Genomic DNA, 16,734 nt, shown 5'->3' with positions numbered 1-16,734 from the left:
TAGCAGGGTGACCGAGCTTCCATCTCTTCTTTGTCTGCACGGTTGCCACCCTGGTTTTCGGGGTCAGTGTTCCACGTTGTACTCTTCTGTGCGCCCGTTTGCCGAATCTGTTGGCGGAGAAAAGGCAGACACGGGACCGGTGAGTCAAAATCCTCCCAAGGATCTAGGTACAATAGTTAGGTACACACATACCCGTGACCTTCATTGCGGTGTGAGCAGCTAAGGTGTATTTTTTTTGCTTGTTTTTTCCCCTCGTCCTCCCAGGGGTTAGAAACAGGGGATGTTAATATTTGTCAATGAAGCCCGATGCCAATGAGGCCCTTTGAGACGTTGCTGTGGTTTTATTTTCTCCAGAACAAAGACCTGTTAAAAGCAGAAGAGAGTAAAATTACATTTACTGTCATTACAAAAAAAGATCTGTTTAACAATGGCTCACTTACCTTGTCAGTTTTCTGTTCTCATCCCATGCCGATCGGTACGTTTAAAATGTTAAAAAAAAGTTACAAATCTAACCACTCTCTCTTCCCTCGACGTCACTTTCGCCGACCCCTCCACTTGCCTTCCTGCGACCCTCCACCGACCGACTGTTGGACCTCCTTAATTCCCTCTCTCTCACTCCTCCCAATGCTCTTCTGCCACTCACCTTCTAGTTCACACGCTAAACCAGGGGTCCTCAATCCTGTTCCTCGAGGGCCGGTGTCCTGCAGGTTTTCCATCTCTCCCTGCTGCAACACAGCTGATTCAAATGATCAGATAATCAGCAAGGTCTGCAGAAGCTAGATAACGATCGCTCAGGTGTGTTTCACCAGGGAGAGGTGGAAAACGGGCAGGACACCGGCCCTCGAGGAACAGGATTGAAGACCCCTGCGCTAAACCATCTTCACTCCAAATCTCATCTCAAAATCTCAAACCAACTGGAACCCATGACAACTTTTAATCATTTAAATCTCACTCTGTATTGCTTTACTTACTGCCATATTTCATTATTTGGATATCATGTATCTGAGATTTACAAGCACTATATCACAATAAAAATTAAAAAATCCACCACCGTCTCTGCCCTTCATTCACTCTGTCGATGAGTCCGCAGTCCACCGCTCCCTCTCGCCGTTGTTTACTCTCACACATCCTTCTCAAGTCAACCGAACTTCTCACACTGATTTTTGGGCTTTTCTGTTTCAGTCTTACTTGTCCCAGTAAGATGTTTGAAATTTTCATTTGCAGCATTGATCGGCTCGCACCCAACTTTTCGCGGGCGTCGGACCGAAACCTCCGCCTTCACACAACGAGAAAATGCGATTCCCGAAGAAATTGCGTGTGAAGGCAGAAAAGCTGGATTTTTTGGGGGGGAATTATTTTGAATGACACTGAATGTTTTTGAAAAATCCTGAATGACACTGAAATGTTGAATGGGGTTGAATGAATTTGAATCATAGTGAATGAAATTGAATGATTTTGAATCATCCATCCATCCATCCATTATCCGCCGCTTATCCGGGGTCGCGGAGGCAGCAGCTTCAGCAGGGAAGCCCAGACTTCTGCTCCCCAGCCACATCTTCCAGCTCTGCCGGAGGGATGCCGAGGCGTTCCCAGGCCAGCTGGGAGACGTAGTCTCTCCAGCGTGTCCTGGGTCGTCCTCTGGGCCTCCTGCCGGTGGAACATGCCCGGAACACCTCCCCAGGGAGGCGTCCAGGAGGCATCCTAAACAGATGCCCGAGCCACCTCATCTGGCTCCTCTCTACGTGGAGGAACAGCGGCTCGACACTGAGTCCCTCCCGGATGGCCGAGCTTCTCACCCCTATTTTGAATCATTTTGAGTAAAATTGAATGATATTAAATAGAATAAAATTGAACGATATGAAATCAAAGTGGATGATATGAATACTGAATGACATTAGATAATTTTACATGGAAGTGAATAACATTGAATGATACTGAATTACAATGAATGATTGTGAATTACATTAAATAATGTTGAATGAAAGTGAATAATCTTGAATGATTTTGAATCATATTGAAAGGAATTGAATGAGATTTTATTATATTGTATATGAAACCATATTGAATCATAGCGAATATAATTGAATGATATTGAATTATATTGCATGAAATAGAATGATTGTGAATAATATTGAATCACAGTGAACAAAATTGAATGATTTTGAATTATAGTGAATATTAAATAAAGGAATATAAGAGTTTGAGCTTAACATAGTTCATTAGATGTAGCTGCATCCTGTGTATGAAAGTGTGAGACTATAAAGTGCTGAGCGTGTGGAGCGGAACAGAGTAGGGGGTGCAAGAATGTGCAGGAATGGAATGTTTTAGGACAGACGGTGCTGGCAACAAGGAGGGGGCGGAGACGAGATGACTCAAGCACAACCAGGAGGAGCCACCACGTGATTCTTCAGGGGAAGAAAGACCAATAAGCTAAAGTTAACTGCAGGATACACATAGCCAATAGAATCATGCCAGGATGCCTTTGTCTTTGTATAATTTACATATTGTATAGTATGAATCACTGCTGTGCAACTCGGAAAAAGTGCTGTTCGGATGGTGGCAAGAGAGGTGTAGAGTTGTATTGAGAGGGATCCGAGACCCAGGCGCATATGTAGTAAATCTGTGTATTGGGAATAAATCCACTCGTGCGTGCAAATGCCGGCTTCCTGATACCTTTCTATTGCAGAACGAGCGCGCATATTGTTGGATGAGTGAGAGTTGGGTAAAGTCACAAATTGGAGTCAGATTGCTAATTTGAGTTTACATTGATTTAAAATTAAATTCTAACATTGATTTAAAACTAGATTCCAACATAAATTATATTGAATCGTAGTGAATGAAATTGAGTGATTTTAAATCAAAGTGAATGAAATTGAGTGATTTTAAATTCAAGTGAACAATATTGAATGATATTGAATGATTCTGAATTAAAGTGAATGAAATTGAATGATTTCGAATCAAAGTGAAAAAAACTGAATGATATTGAATCATAGTGAATGAAATTGGATGGTTTTGAATCGTAGTGCATGATATTGAATGATTTTGAATGAATGTGAATTAAATTGAATGATTAAGAATGATAGTGAATATTATTGAAAGATTTTGAATCAAAGTGAATAAAATTGAATGATATTAAATAAAAGTGAATAATGTGAATGATTTTGAATCATAGTGAATAAAATTGAATACTGAATGACATTTAATAATTTTTAAATGGAAGTGAATAACACTGAACAACTTTGAATGATATTGAATGACATTAAATAATTTTGAACAAAACTGAATAACAATGAACAACTTTGAATGATCCCGAATTACAAGCAATGATTGTGAATGAAAATGAATGATGCTGAAAGACATAAATGTATTTTATACGGATCTGAATAACATTGAACAACTTTGAATGAAACCGAATGACAACTAAAGATTGTGAATGATAATGAATGACATTGAATGATTTTGAATTATGCTTAATGAAAATGAAAGACGTTGAATGATACTGAATAACATTAAATAATTTTAAATTGAACTGAATAACATTGAACAACTTTGAATGATACTGTATTACAATGAATAATTGTGAATAACAAGCAATGTGTGATGAGTGCCTTACGGCAAGGAGGAGGTGGACCCAAAAGGCGAGGAGGCAGGAGGTGGATAGGGTTAAGGGAATTTATTGACAGGGTCACACAAGGACAAACACGTGGCAGGGTGCCAAAATAACAAAAGGGCAAACAAAACGAGACTAAACTGGAACGAGGACAAGGAACAAACACGAGACGGGAACGAACAAGGCGGACAGGGAACGATGACAAGAGCATTAACGGGAACAGGGCGTGGTCGTGACAGTCCAAGGTAGCGAGACACACGGGAAATGCGGCAAGGAGGAACAATGACCCGACACTGCGTTGTCGGTCTGGAAGGTTTAAATAGTCCGGGTACTTAGGGGAGCAGATGGGAAGCAGGTGCGTGATGATGAACTGGGAACAGGTGCGTGGCTGGTGATGACGAGTGCTGAGGGGAAACGCTAACACAGCTGACCAAACAATAACAGAAGCACATGGCAGGAAGGAGGGAAGAAAACAATAACAAACCGCATGCACACGTAAACACTGACAAAAACTCCTGTCATGCCCGACGCGGATCATGACACAATGATTGTGAATGAAAATGAATGATGTTGAATGACAATTTATACTAAATACATCTGAATAACATTGAACAACTTTGAATGATACTGAATGACAAAGAATGATTGTGAATGAGACTGAATGACATTAAATAATTTCGCATGATACTGAATAACATTGAACAACTATGAGCTCTCTCTCTCTCTCTCTCTGTGGTGTCAGAAAAACACGTTATGTGATTAATCCAACCCCCTTTTAATGCCGTCAATCTTATAAAGGAGCGATTAAGACTCATCTGGGCCTAATAAACAATGTAGTCCTATGATGTAGCGCTGACGCTTGAGAGACCGGAAAAAAACCTCAAGGACCTGAAATTTAGGGCACGCCTGAACCCTATGGTGAAAATATTTTTGAGATGAATATTTAATATGCGTTTGACATTGAACCTCTTCGTCATGATAGCATCAGCTGTTTGTGTGTTCCGGTCTGAGAGTGTCTGCTAAATGGCTGACGTAGTCAACAGCTTATATTATGTCGAGAGACGTATTGATTGAAATACAACATTTCTGTTCATACCTGTTGGCTCTCCACCAGGGATGTAAAGAGTCATCGAAACTCAATTTAACTTGTGTTTTTTTTTTTAATCCCTGTTGTTTTGTACGTTTGATATTTTAGTTTTTTCCCCATGCCTTGTGTGCTTTGTTTTCTTTACCTTTTAATTTCCATGAAGTTACTCCTGCCTCACTTTACTGTATCTGGGTCCTCCTCTCCCTCAACCTCCATAGCAAAACCCTGACATTATGTTTGTCACTGCATTTATTAAACAAAATACATTTACCAAATGAAACTAGTAGTAGTTTGCACAGTGAAGACATGTGATTGTGTTTACTATTCTCATATGCTAGATTTATGACTTATTTAAATGTGTTGAACTTGTGTAGGTCATGAAAATTCGACATTCCCACTTGCAACACACATTAAACTAGAGAATGCAATTTCTGGAGAAATCGCGTGTGAAGGCTCCGGAGTTGAAGCCATCTGGGTGGAGGCATGTGGAATGAAATTGAATGATTTTTGAATCGTAGAGAACGAAATTGAATGAGTTTGAATCGTAGAGAATAGAATTGAATGAGAATGTGGAATGATTGTGAATGATGGAAGGTGGGAGGATGTTGAATGATATTGAATGAGTTTGAATTGTAGCAAATAGAATTGAATGAGAATGTGGATTGATAGTGAATGGTGGAAGGATGTTGAATGATAGTAAATGATGTTGAATAACACTAAATGGAAATGGAAAAGAAGCCCGCATGGCGTTGTTTTTTGGAAGCGATTGGAGAAGTTGGAACGGTGAGAATCCGAAGAAAAATGTGGAAGGAGTAGCATGCGGGATAAAAGGAAATGGTGTGCAAGTGGTTAGCGTGCGTGTGCGTTGCGTGGGACCGCCCCCACGCGCGTGTATCCGTGGAAGGAGTGAGTATGAACGGGGTGATGAGTATGCGTGTGCATGCTGAATCTTGTTAAACCAGATTAAATAAAGAAATCAAGTTAAGACACAATATGGAAATAAAAAGTTTTATTTTTTTAAGCATTAAATAAATACAGTGGAACCTCGGTTCTCGAACGACTCTGAGGTCGAACAAATCGGAGTTCGAACAAAAAAAAAAGAGAAATTCTTGCTTCGCAGTTTGAACAAACCTCGGAGTTCGAACGCCGGTATGACGCGTGAGTGCGCACGCGAGGGTGGGGGCTGAGCGGCGTACGGGTGTAGATCGCTCTCTTTCTCTCTTTATGACCAACTGTTGTCGCGTGCGGACGTGCTGCGTTTTGCTCTCGCGTTTTATATCGGTGTACGAAGTGTTTTAGCCCCTAATCATGCCTCCAAAGAAAGTCAGTGCAAGCAGCAAAGGAATGGTTTCGGTGTTCGAACAATTCGCTTTTCGAACAGGGTTCAGGAACGGATTATGGTCGAGAACCGAGGTTCCACTGTAATTACAAAAAAAATCCCTCTTGGGAGATGAGGGGGTCCTCGGGGAATTGCTCCCTCCAGGTGGCGAGAGGGAGTGATCTTGTATTGTCGTCCCCGTCTATGACTTCCACCAGGTCCCCCCGAAGTCTGTAGCCCACCACCAGGAAGGGGGTATCTTCCAATTCCTGTGTAAAAGAACACTTTATGAACAGACGTAGGATGAACAGTTTTATTTTCATGACTTCTACTATCACACCCGAGAGCAACACAAACGTGCCCGTTTGACACTCGCTGTCGACTGAAAATAACAGGTGTTCAGGTAATCACGGTTCACCTTTCCAACGTAAAATTACGAAATTCAGAAAACGGGTGGTGAATAGATATTAAAGTCTGTCAATGGAAATATTTCAATCTAGTTGATTTTTTTCTACACATTTTGTATTAGCCGGCCTACTTACTTTGATCTCGGTGGAGTTGGTCGTTTGGAGGGAGAAGCCATAGGGTGAAGGCTTGCCCACAAGGTGGGTCACCTTCACCCTTTGGCCCACGTAAACGACCAAGAGATTCGCCTCCCTCCAACGCACCACCTTTGCCGACGCCCCGTCCTGGAATACAAAACGTACAATGAGAATTGCCCGCTGCAGCATATTTAGATTATAATAGTTGAGGTAAAACGCAAAATATTCACTTTTTGGAGGAGGATGACGCCCATGGGCACGAGCTGGCCTCGCACCCTCACCATCCTGATGGCTCGGATCTAAGGGAGAAACAAAAGGATTAAACAATTTTATCACGCACACGCTGAGACGGTGCGAGTGTGATACATTACTTCAGTGATGACGCCTTCGATGTTTACCAGGACCCCGTCCTCCTGGGGAACGTCCCGGATGTGGACTGTCCTGGCAATCGGATGGATGAGGCGGGCGGCCTCCTCCCCCAACTCCCCGGACACCGTGACATAGGCACACCGGAATAATTCGGTGTCCGGGCGGGAGAGGAGGACCCGCTCATCCCTCCCAACAGCAGATTTTTTTATCAGGAAGCTCTGGCCCTCAGAAACCTCAGAGGCCAGAGCTTCAAAAAGGACCATTCGGCAGATGTTCCTTCCGTCGCTCAGGTCCATGTTACAGTTCTTAAACGCGGACCCAGCCGCCACCGTCCCGTCCTCTTTGAGGCTCCAATTTTTGTACGAGGTGGTGGCGCTCATGGCCACCACCTTCGCCTTCAGCGGTGAATATTTGTTCCATGCTGGAGAAACAGGGGAAAAAATTAAGGGAAAAAAATTAGACCTACACCACAATATCAGTTAGATAAAAAATATAGCAATATGGATAAAAAGTAAAAAGGTTGCTAACCAAACATTTTCGGTTCAAGTGGATAACGAAACAAAAATGTTGAGTAAAATAAACTTAAATTGGTTGTCTTGTGGGTTATTTGTTTGAGTCAACATGTTTGGTTCAATGAATAACCCATTTTTATTTTTACAATTCGATTTTGAAGTGATGAAATAAATTTATTTTTGTTACATTAGAAAACATTTTCAAGTTAAAATTAAATAAAGGCAGACGTGCATATATCTTAGGGTACGTCTAAACTAATTTACCATCCAACCTTGTCATCAGAATGAAAAACGCCAGCACCTACCGACGGCAATTAAGAATTAATGGAATAATGTTGTCTAAGAAATTAGGTTGTCATATTAAGTTTCCAACTATGCTTACAGGTCATTTGATTTGCAAGTGAACATTGTACCCTTGTTATCTGGTGTTAACAGAAGTGCCTGCACTGATAGGAAGAGACAAGCCAGACGCTCATTCCAGACTGATACGAAGTAAAAGTGTCTGAGGTCGAAGGACACAAACTGAAGTCACACTGACCGTTATGCGAGGGGTGTTTCCATTCTGTTTTGAGTTGCATATTTAAATTGCTTTGCTGCGATAATATATAAACGACACTTAAATAGGTGTTGTATTTTTTTGCTAATTCCTTTTTGAAGAGAGAGAGAGAGAGATTTTTTTAAAAATGTTAGTTACATCCAAAAAATACAGAATTTAAAATCTCTGTAATTTCTGGACTATAGGGCGCACACGTACATAAGCCGCAGAACTCTTTCCGGGAGGAAGGGGGGATAATAAAAAGCTGATATACAGGCCGCACCCTGCTGTACGCCGCAGTTTTCTATGTTGAAAAAAAAAGTGTTGTTTACTGCATGTACAGAACGATTTTGTACTGTGAATGCACATAAAGGTATATCAACAGATTGTGAAAACAGTGCCTTTTTAACACGGCAACAACAAGTATAACAGACCCAAGAGGAGGAAGAAAAAAAATCTAGATTCATTTAGCGTATTTTCGGCACTAGAGAGCGCTCCTACTGGTGAAAGAAAAATCCACAGAAAAGCTCCACCGTTAGCCGCATCAAAATCTAGGAAAAAAGTGGCGGCTTGTAGTCCGGAAAATATGCTAAATAAATTAAAGCGAAAATACCCTTCAGCAAGGTAGATGTGCAAGTATTCTAGGGAGAAAAATGCAGGAAAGTCTTCTAGTTGTCTACACCAATCAATCATCCTACCTTGTAGTCAGTCAACTTGAAAAGAAAAACGGCGAGCTTGTCACATTTATATAGCCCTTGACGCATACCCACGGCTGACGGCAATTAACGGAAAAATGTTTTTATGTTTTAAAGACACTTAAATATGCGTCATATTTTTTTGCCAATTCATTTTTTAGATTTTAATTATTTTTTATTAGTTTGCTGAAAAACTCAACATACTAGTTGTAGTTGCGCCCCCCGAGTACAATACAAGACAGTGCTACTTTATTCATAGAGCGCATTTCACAAGGAGTTATGTACTGCTGCTCCAAAAAATGACTTTTGAAAAACATCAGATTAAGGTATAATTTACAATACAAAATATCTTTCGCAACTTCAATCATATATTTACAAATGGTAAAACAAGAATACAAACAAGAGGGAAAAATACACACGCAAAAATATAAATAAAAGAAATGTCATTAACCACAAAAATACAGTATTTCAACAAAAGGTAGAATCAAAGTCAACGGGGCCAAAACCGTGTGGATTACTTTCTTTCCGCATCTTGGGACCGGCTGTTGCCTGGCAGTGGTTTCTTGAGGATTATTTGCAAATGTCGTCAGTCATACTTTGTCATACATTTGGGAAGTATGTTCAAAAAGTGAATCAGAAATCCCTTTATTGTCATTGTACTGAAGTGTGCAACGAGACCAGAGTGGGCAATTTTATCTCAAAAAGGAATTTGAAGTTAACATCATTTCACCTCAATGACAGTAAAGAATGTAAAGGTGTTACCTTGCCGGTTGCACTGACAATGGTTTGATCCTGTAGCAGATCATTTTTATTTCCATTTATTTTGGAAAATGTTTGCATAATGAACAACAAATGGAGGTTGATCATGCTCCAACAAGACTGTTGACTGCACAGATTAGATGTAAAATAAATAATTAAATAAATAAATAAATGGCTGTTGCAGCCACTAAAGTCTTCAAAAAATCTTTCACACTGCAACCTTTGTAAGAATCATCATCACTAATAGCATTTATTTCGACAATCTAGCTACACAGAGAACCGTACGGGGATTGTTTTACATGACTTTTCAAAAAATAGAAAATGGTTTGAAGAGAACAGAAAACAGGCTTGATTTGATCCTTGGGAGAACATGTCATGAGCCTTCTAAACAGGTCAGGAAGTCCTTCCGTCGTCGGGCAAGCAAAGCAGGTTTCATCGCGCTTTCTCACGAGGGCGACTGAGCTTCCGACTGTTCTTTGTCTCGACGAACAGAGCGTGTTGAGCCACAGGGGCCGTGGAGAACGTACTAACGGAAATAAATAAGTGGTGAGGCGCATATTCTACGAGTCTTTTTGGAGAGAAAAGGAAATTACAGGATGACCAACTTCCCTTTTCCTTTCAATCAATAGATACAGTCTGAAGAGAACAGAGAACAGGCTTAACTTGACTCTTAGGAGAACATTAGTGCCATGGACCTTCCAAACGCATCAGCAAGACCTTCCTTCATCAGCAAGCACAGCCACGTCTCATGGAGAGCTCATACCGGGGTGACCGAGCTTTCATCTCTTCCACGTCCAGACGCACGGAGGATGCGGAGCCGCGGGCCACGTGAAGAATGTTCTAACAAAAAAATAAAGTAGGTGGTGAGGACAAAAGCTGACAAAGTGTTAAATTACGGACGTTTCCTGCCAAAGTTCAATTCGGCGAGAAGGGAAAGACCGCACGGTTGCCACCCTGGTTTCGGATTCAGTGTTCCCTGACAAGTGTTTTGGCGCCTGTCCTCCAAATCTTTTGGTTGAGAGAAGAGCATAATACAGGATCAGCGAGTCAAAATTTAGGCGGTGCTGAGACAGGTTTTGCTGTGACCCACAATATATTAAAAAAATCATGATCATTTTTTTTTCTTAAATCGCTTCACAATTAATGAATATGTCACACTAATACAATAGAAAATAGATTAATGAGGGACACAAACTCACATACCCGTTACCTCCGATCTTTCTCCAGAATGAAGGACCTGTTAAAAGTATAGGACAGTAAAATTCTAACATTTACTGGCTTTACAAAAAAGAAAGGAGCCGTTTAATGATGAGCTACCTACCTTTTCCCTTCAATAAATAGAAATGGTCCCAAGAGAATAGAGAACAGACTTTATTTGAGCCGAAGGAGAACACTATTGCCGCGGACCTCGGAAACTCGGCAGCAAGTTCTTCCTTCGTCAGGCGAAAGCGGCCACGTCTCATCGAGAGCTCGTAGCAGGGTGACCGAGCTTCCATCTCTTCTTTGTCTGCACGGTTGCCACCCTGGTTTTCGGGGTCAGTGTTCCACGTTGTACTCTTCTGTGCGCCCGTTTGCCGAATCTGTTGGCGGAGAAAAGGCAGACACGGGACCGGTGAGTCAAAATCCTCCCAAGGATCTAGGTACAATAGTTAGGTACACACATACCCGTGACCTTCATTGCGGTGTGAGCAGCTAAGGTGTATTTTTTTTGCTTGTTTTTTCCCCTCGTCCTCCCAGGGGTTAGAAACAGGGGATGTTAATATTTGTCAATGAAGCCCGATGCCAATGAGGCCCTTTGAGACGTTGCTGTGGTTTTATTTTCTCCAGAACAAAGACCTGTTAAAAGCAGAAGAGAGTAAAATTACATTTACTGTCATTACAAAAAAAGATCTGTTTAACAATGGCTCACTTACCTTGTCAGTTTTCTGTTCTCATCCCATGCCGATCGGTACGTTTAAAATGTTAAAAAAAAGTTACAAATCTAACCACTCTCTCTTCCCTCGACGTCACTTTCGCCGACCCCTCCACTTGCCTTCCTGCGACCCTCCACCGACCGACTGTTGGACCTCCTTAATTCCCTCTCTCTCACTCCTCCCAATGCTCTTCTGCCACTCACCTTCTAGTTCACACGCTAAACCAGGGGTCCTCAATCCGGTTCCTCGAGGGCCGGTGTCCTGCAGGTTTTCCATCTCTCCCTGCTGCAACACAGCTGATTCAAATGATCAGATAATCAGCAAGGTCTGCAGAAGCTAGATAACGATCGCTCAGGTGTGTTCCACCAGGGAGAGGTGGAAAACGGGCAGGACACCGGCCCTCGAGGAACAGGATTGAAGACCCCTCCGCTAAACCATCTTCACTCCAAATCTCATCTCAAAATCTCAAACCAACTGGAACCCATGACAACTTTTAATCATTTAAATCTCACTCTGTATTGCTTTACTTACTGCCATTCTTTGGATATCATGTATCTGAGATTTACAAGCACTATATCACAATAAAAATTAAAAAATCCACCACCGTCTCTGCCCTTCATTCACTCTGTCAATGAATCCGCAGTCCACCGCTCCCTCTCGCCGTTGTTTACTCTCACACATCCTTCTCAAGTCAACCGAACTTCTCACACTGATTTTTGGGCTTTTCTGTTTCAGTCTTACTTGTCCCAGTAAGATATTTGAAATTTTCATTTGCAGCATTGATCGGCTCGCACCCAACTTTTCGCGGGCGTCGGACCGAAACCTCCGCCTTCACACAACAAGAAAATGCGATTCCCGAAGAAATTGCGTGTGAAGGCAGAAAAGCTGGATTTTTGGGGGGGGAATTATTTAGAATGAGACCGAATGACGTTGAATTATTTTGAATGACAATGAATGTTTTTGAAATTTCGAATGGGGTTGAATGAATTTGAATCATAGTGAATGAAATTGAATGATTTTGAATCATCCATCCATTATCCGCCGCTTATCCGGGGTCGCGGAGGCAGCAGCTTCAGCAGGGAAGCCCAGACTTCCCGCTCCCCAGCCACATCTTCCAGCTCTGCCGGAGGGATGCCGAGGCGTTCCCAGGCCAGCTGGGAGACGTAGTCTCTCCAGCGTGTCCTGGGTCGTCCTCTGGGCCTCCTGCCGGTGGGACATGCATCCTAAACAGATGCCCGAGCCACCTCATCTGGCTCCTCTCTACGTGGAGGAACAGCGGCTCGACACTGAGTCCCTCCCGGATGGCCGAGCTTCTCACCCCTATTTTGAATCATTTTGAGTAAAATTGAATGATATTAAATAGAATAAAATTGAACGATATAAAATCAAAGTGGATGATATGAATACTGAATGACATTAGATAATTTTACATGGAAGTGAATAACATTGAATGATACTGAATTACAATGAATGATTGTGAATTACATTAAATAATTTTGAATGAAAGTGAATAATCTTGAATGATTTTGAATCATATTGAGAGGAATTGAATGAGATTTTATTATATTGAATGATATGAAACCATATTGAATCATAGTGAATATAATTGAATGATATTGAATTATATTGCATGAAATAGAATGATTGTGAATAATATTGAATCACAGTGAACAAAATTGAATGATTTTGAATTATAGTAAATATTAAATAAAGGAATATAAGAGTTTGAGCTTAACATAGTTCATTAGATGTTGCTGCATCCTGTGTATGAAAGTGTGAGACTATAAAGTGCTGAGCGTGTGGAGCGGAACAGAGTAGGGGGTGCAAGAATGTGCAGGAATGGAATGTTTTAGGACAGACGGTGCTGGCAGCAAGGAGGGGGCGGAGACGAGATGACTCAAGCACAACCAGGAGGAGCCACCACGTGATTCTTCAGGGGAAGAAAGACCAATAAGCTAAAGTTAACTGCAGGATACACATAGCCAATAGAATCATGCCAGGATGCCTTTGTCTTTGTATAATTTACATATTGTATAGTATGAATCACTACTGGGCAACTCGGATACAGAGTACATCTGCTGGTGGCAACAGAGGCGTACAGAGTTGTATTGAGAGGGACCCGAGACCCAGGTGCATGTATCAGTTTTATGTGTTAGGAATAAATCCACTCGTGCGTGAAAATGCCGGCTTCCTGATACCTTTCTATTGCAGAACGAGCGCGCATATTGTTGGATGAGTGAGAGTTGGGTAAAGTCACAAATTGGAGTCAGATTGCTAATTTGAGTTTACATTGATTTAAAATTAAATTCTAACATTGATTTAAAACTAGATTCCAACATAAATTATATTGAATCGTAGTGAATGTAATTGAGTGATTTTAAATCAAAGTGAATGAAATAGAGTGATTTTAAATTAAAGTGAACAACATTGAATGATATTGAATCATAGTGAATGAAATTGAATGATTTAGAATGATAGGGAATGAATTTGAATGATTGTGAATAACATTGAATGATTTCGAATCAAAGTGAAAAAAACTGAATGATATTGAATCATAGTGAATGAAATTGGATGGTTTTGAATCGTAGTGAATAAAATTGAATACTGAATGACATTTAATAATTTTTCAATGGAAGTGAATAACACTGAACAACTTTGAATGATATTGAATGACATTAAATAATTTTGAACAAAACTGAATAACAATGAACAACTTTGAATGATCCCGATTACAATTACAAGCAATGATTGTGAATGAAAATGAATGATGCTGAAAGACATAAATTTATTTTATACGGATCTGAATAACATTGAACAACTTTGAATGAAACCGAATGACAACTAAAGATTGTGAATGATAATGAATTACATTGAATGATTTTGAATTATGCTTAATGAAAATGAAAGACGTTGAATGATAACTGAATAACATTAAATAATTTTAAATTGAGCTGAATAACATTGAACAACTTTGAATGATACTGTATTACAATGAATAATTGTGAATAACAAGCAAATATTGTGAATGAAAATGAATGATGTTGAATGACAATTTATACTAAATACATCTGAATAACATTGAACAACTATGAATGAAACTGAATGACAACTAAAGATTGTGAATGCTCCTGAATGACATCAAATAATTTTGAATGAAACTGAATAATATTGAACAACTTTGAATGATACTGAATGACAAAGAATGATTGTGAATGACATTAAATAATTTCGCATGATACTGAATAACATTGAACAACTTTGATCTCTCTCTCTCTCTCAGTGGTGTCAGAAAAACACGTTATGTGATTAATCCAACCCCCTTTTAATGCCGTCAATCTTATAAAGGAGCGATTAAGACTCATCTGGGCCTAATAAACAATGTAGTCCTATGATGTAGCGCTGACGCTTGAGAGACCGGAAAAAAACCTCAAGGACCTGAAATTTAGGGCACGCCTGAACCCTATGGTGAAAATATTTTTGAGATGAATATTTAATATGCGTTTGACATTGAACCTCTTCGTCATGATAGCATCAGCTGTTTGTGTGTTCCGGTCTGAGAGTGTCTGCTAAATGGCTGACGTAGTCAACATCTTATATTATGTCTAGAGACGTATTGATTGAAATACAACATTTCTGTTCATACCTGTTGGCTCTCCACCAGGGATGTAAAGAGTCAGCGAAACTCAATTTAACATCGATATAAACTGCTCAAAATATGTATCGATGTGAAGAATCGATTGGCAAAACCATGTTAACCAAAGCCATTCTCTCACTACGGCAATGCCATGCACGAGATGACTCGGCGATGCATATGATTGTACTCGATCATAATGGTATTGGCGATAGTGGTAGGTGCGTGTTGAGTTAAACCGTTCCTGCTTGCCGCCTAACCATGGTCGGGAATCGCTCCTCTTACAGAGCACAGAGAGACAGGGATCGCATTGCAGTTTAGGGCTGAACAATTGATCATTTTAGGAATGAAATCGCGACCTCAGACGCGTTTTCGAGATTGTCAAAGCTGGGTCATACAAAAAAAAAAAAGCGTTGTGGTGCGTCTTCTTTCACCGCTGCTTGAGCGCTCGGCGCTAAGCTATCTTGCGAACTCTGTCGCAATAAATAATTGATAGCCTGGTGGCATGGATTGATATTTTAAAACAACACACAAAATGGATTTGCCTTGTCGTCACCGTCTGTATTTAATCTCTCCTGTGCTGTGTGTGGGGGCAGATAAAAAGTGAAGTTGACTTTAGTTTTACTCATCCATCCAAAAGAGAATATAAGAAATCAAAGCTTCTGAACATTAAATGAAATTTACTTTCACAGTTCAGAACCCATATAAGTTACCGTAGTCAAATGTATTTAGAATGCTGCATGCTTGTCATTAACTATGGTAATGAAATGTTTTTGAGTTTGAGTACTGAACACTCAAACAAATATGTTACTGAAATCAGAAATGTCCAAGTCACACTTTTTACGAGAGGAGTTGTTTTTTTTTTTTGTCAACTAAAGTTGACTTATATTTTACAATGTAGTACTACCACTATACAAAGTACCAGGTTTTTATCATTTTTTAGGGTGACTCACAAAAAAAACTACAAAAATAAAATACTGTAAATTAAATTTGACAACACGCCATATAAACATACCATAGTATTTTTCCATTGTAGCAAAATTCAAACATGAAAACCTTCAGGGCATCATGGTAGAGTCTCAGTCTGTTTTCACGTTCCTGTTTGCTTATAACTTCACCTCGATATTCAATAAGAAAGTCTCCCTTCTGAAAGCGGCAGCAACTGAACACTCCTCGACCTTACAAGGGAAAGAATTAGGATGAATTAGAATCATTAAATTAAAACAATGGTGAAAACAAGGCTCAAACTAAAGAAGTGATTGCCAATCCTCACCTTAAAATGAATTTATATATTTTATGAGGAACCTATCCTTGTCCTTGCCCAAGGATGAAAAATATGCTACCTCTTCTTTGGGTTTAACCTTAGTTCCTTGTGGCCTCATTGCTGACATATCTTGCTGAAGATGAAGACCTAAAGAAAGCAATAAGGCGGGAATTACAAGTTAAACTATCCGGTGTATAATTACTTGGTGCAGATCTGTTTAGCAGTTAAATTTCAGTCTTTCAGTGTACCATGAGAGCATATGTAGTAAATACAATACAAAACTAAATAAAATATATTGCATGTGTCACAGCACAGCTCTACTAAACGCCGGTTGAAATGAGGTGTAAATATACACTGATAGACTACAATGTTTTCATTAAAAGAGTTCAGATTTAAGTAAAAACAAATGCAGCATTTTACCAAATCATGAGTGCAGAAGTCCTCGAATTTTGTCCATATTGATTACACCTAGTCATTATTTCGAACATTTCAATTATTA

At 40.1% G+C, this 16,734-nt stretch overlaps 1 long non-coding RNA gene across 1 annotated transcript; it reads right to left on the bottom strand.

Moving 5' to 3' along the window:
* Positions 1-13,942: 13,942 nt before the first annotated feature.
* LOC148320830 (uncharacterized) lies at positions 13,943-16,378 on the bottom strand. Its single transcript, XR_015846743.1, has 2 exons — positions 16,245-16,378; positions 13,943-16,149 (listed from the first exon to the last, which is right to left on the bottom strand). It is a non-coding gene; the product is annotated as an uncharacterized LOC148320830 (long non-coding RNA).
* Positions 16,379-16,734: the final 356 nt, after the last annotated feature.

Source organism: Idiotropiscis lumnitzeri, chromosome 16, assembly GCF_059441095.1.
Source record: "Idiotropiscis lumnitzeri isolate Australia: NSW breed Sydney's pygmy pipehorse chromosome 16, RoL_Ilum_1.0, whole genome shotgun sequence".
Classification (NCBI taxonomy): domain Eukaryota; kingdom Metazoa; phylum Chordata; class Actinopteri; order Syngnathiformes; family Syngnathidae; genus Idiotropiscis; species Idiotropiscis lumnitzeri.
Note: the sequence above shows the minus strand (reverse complement) of the source record. Positions and strands in the feature narration are given on the sequence as shown.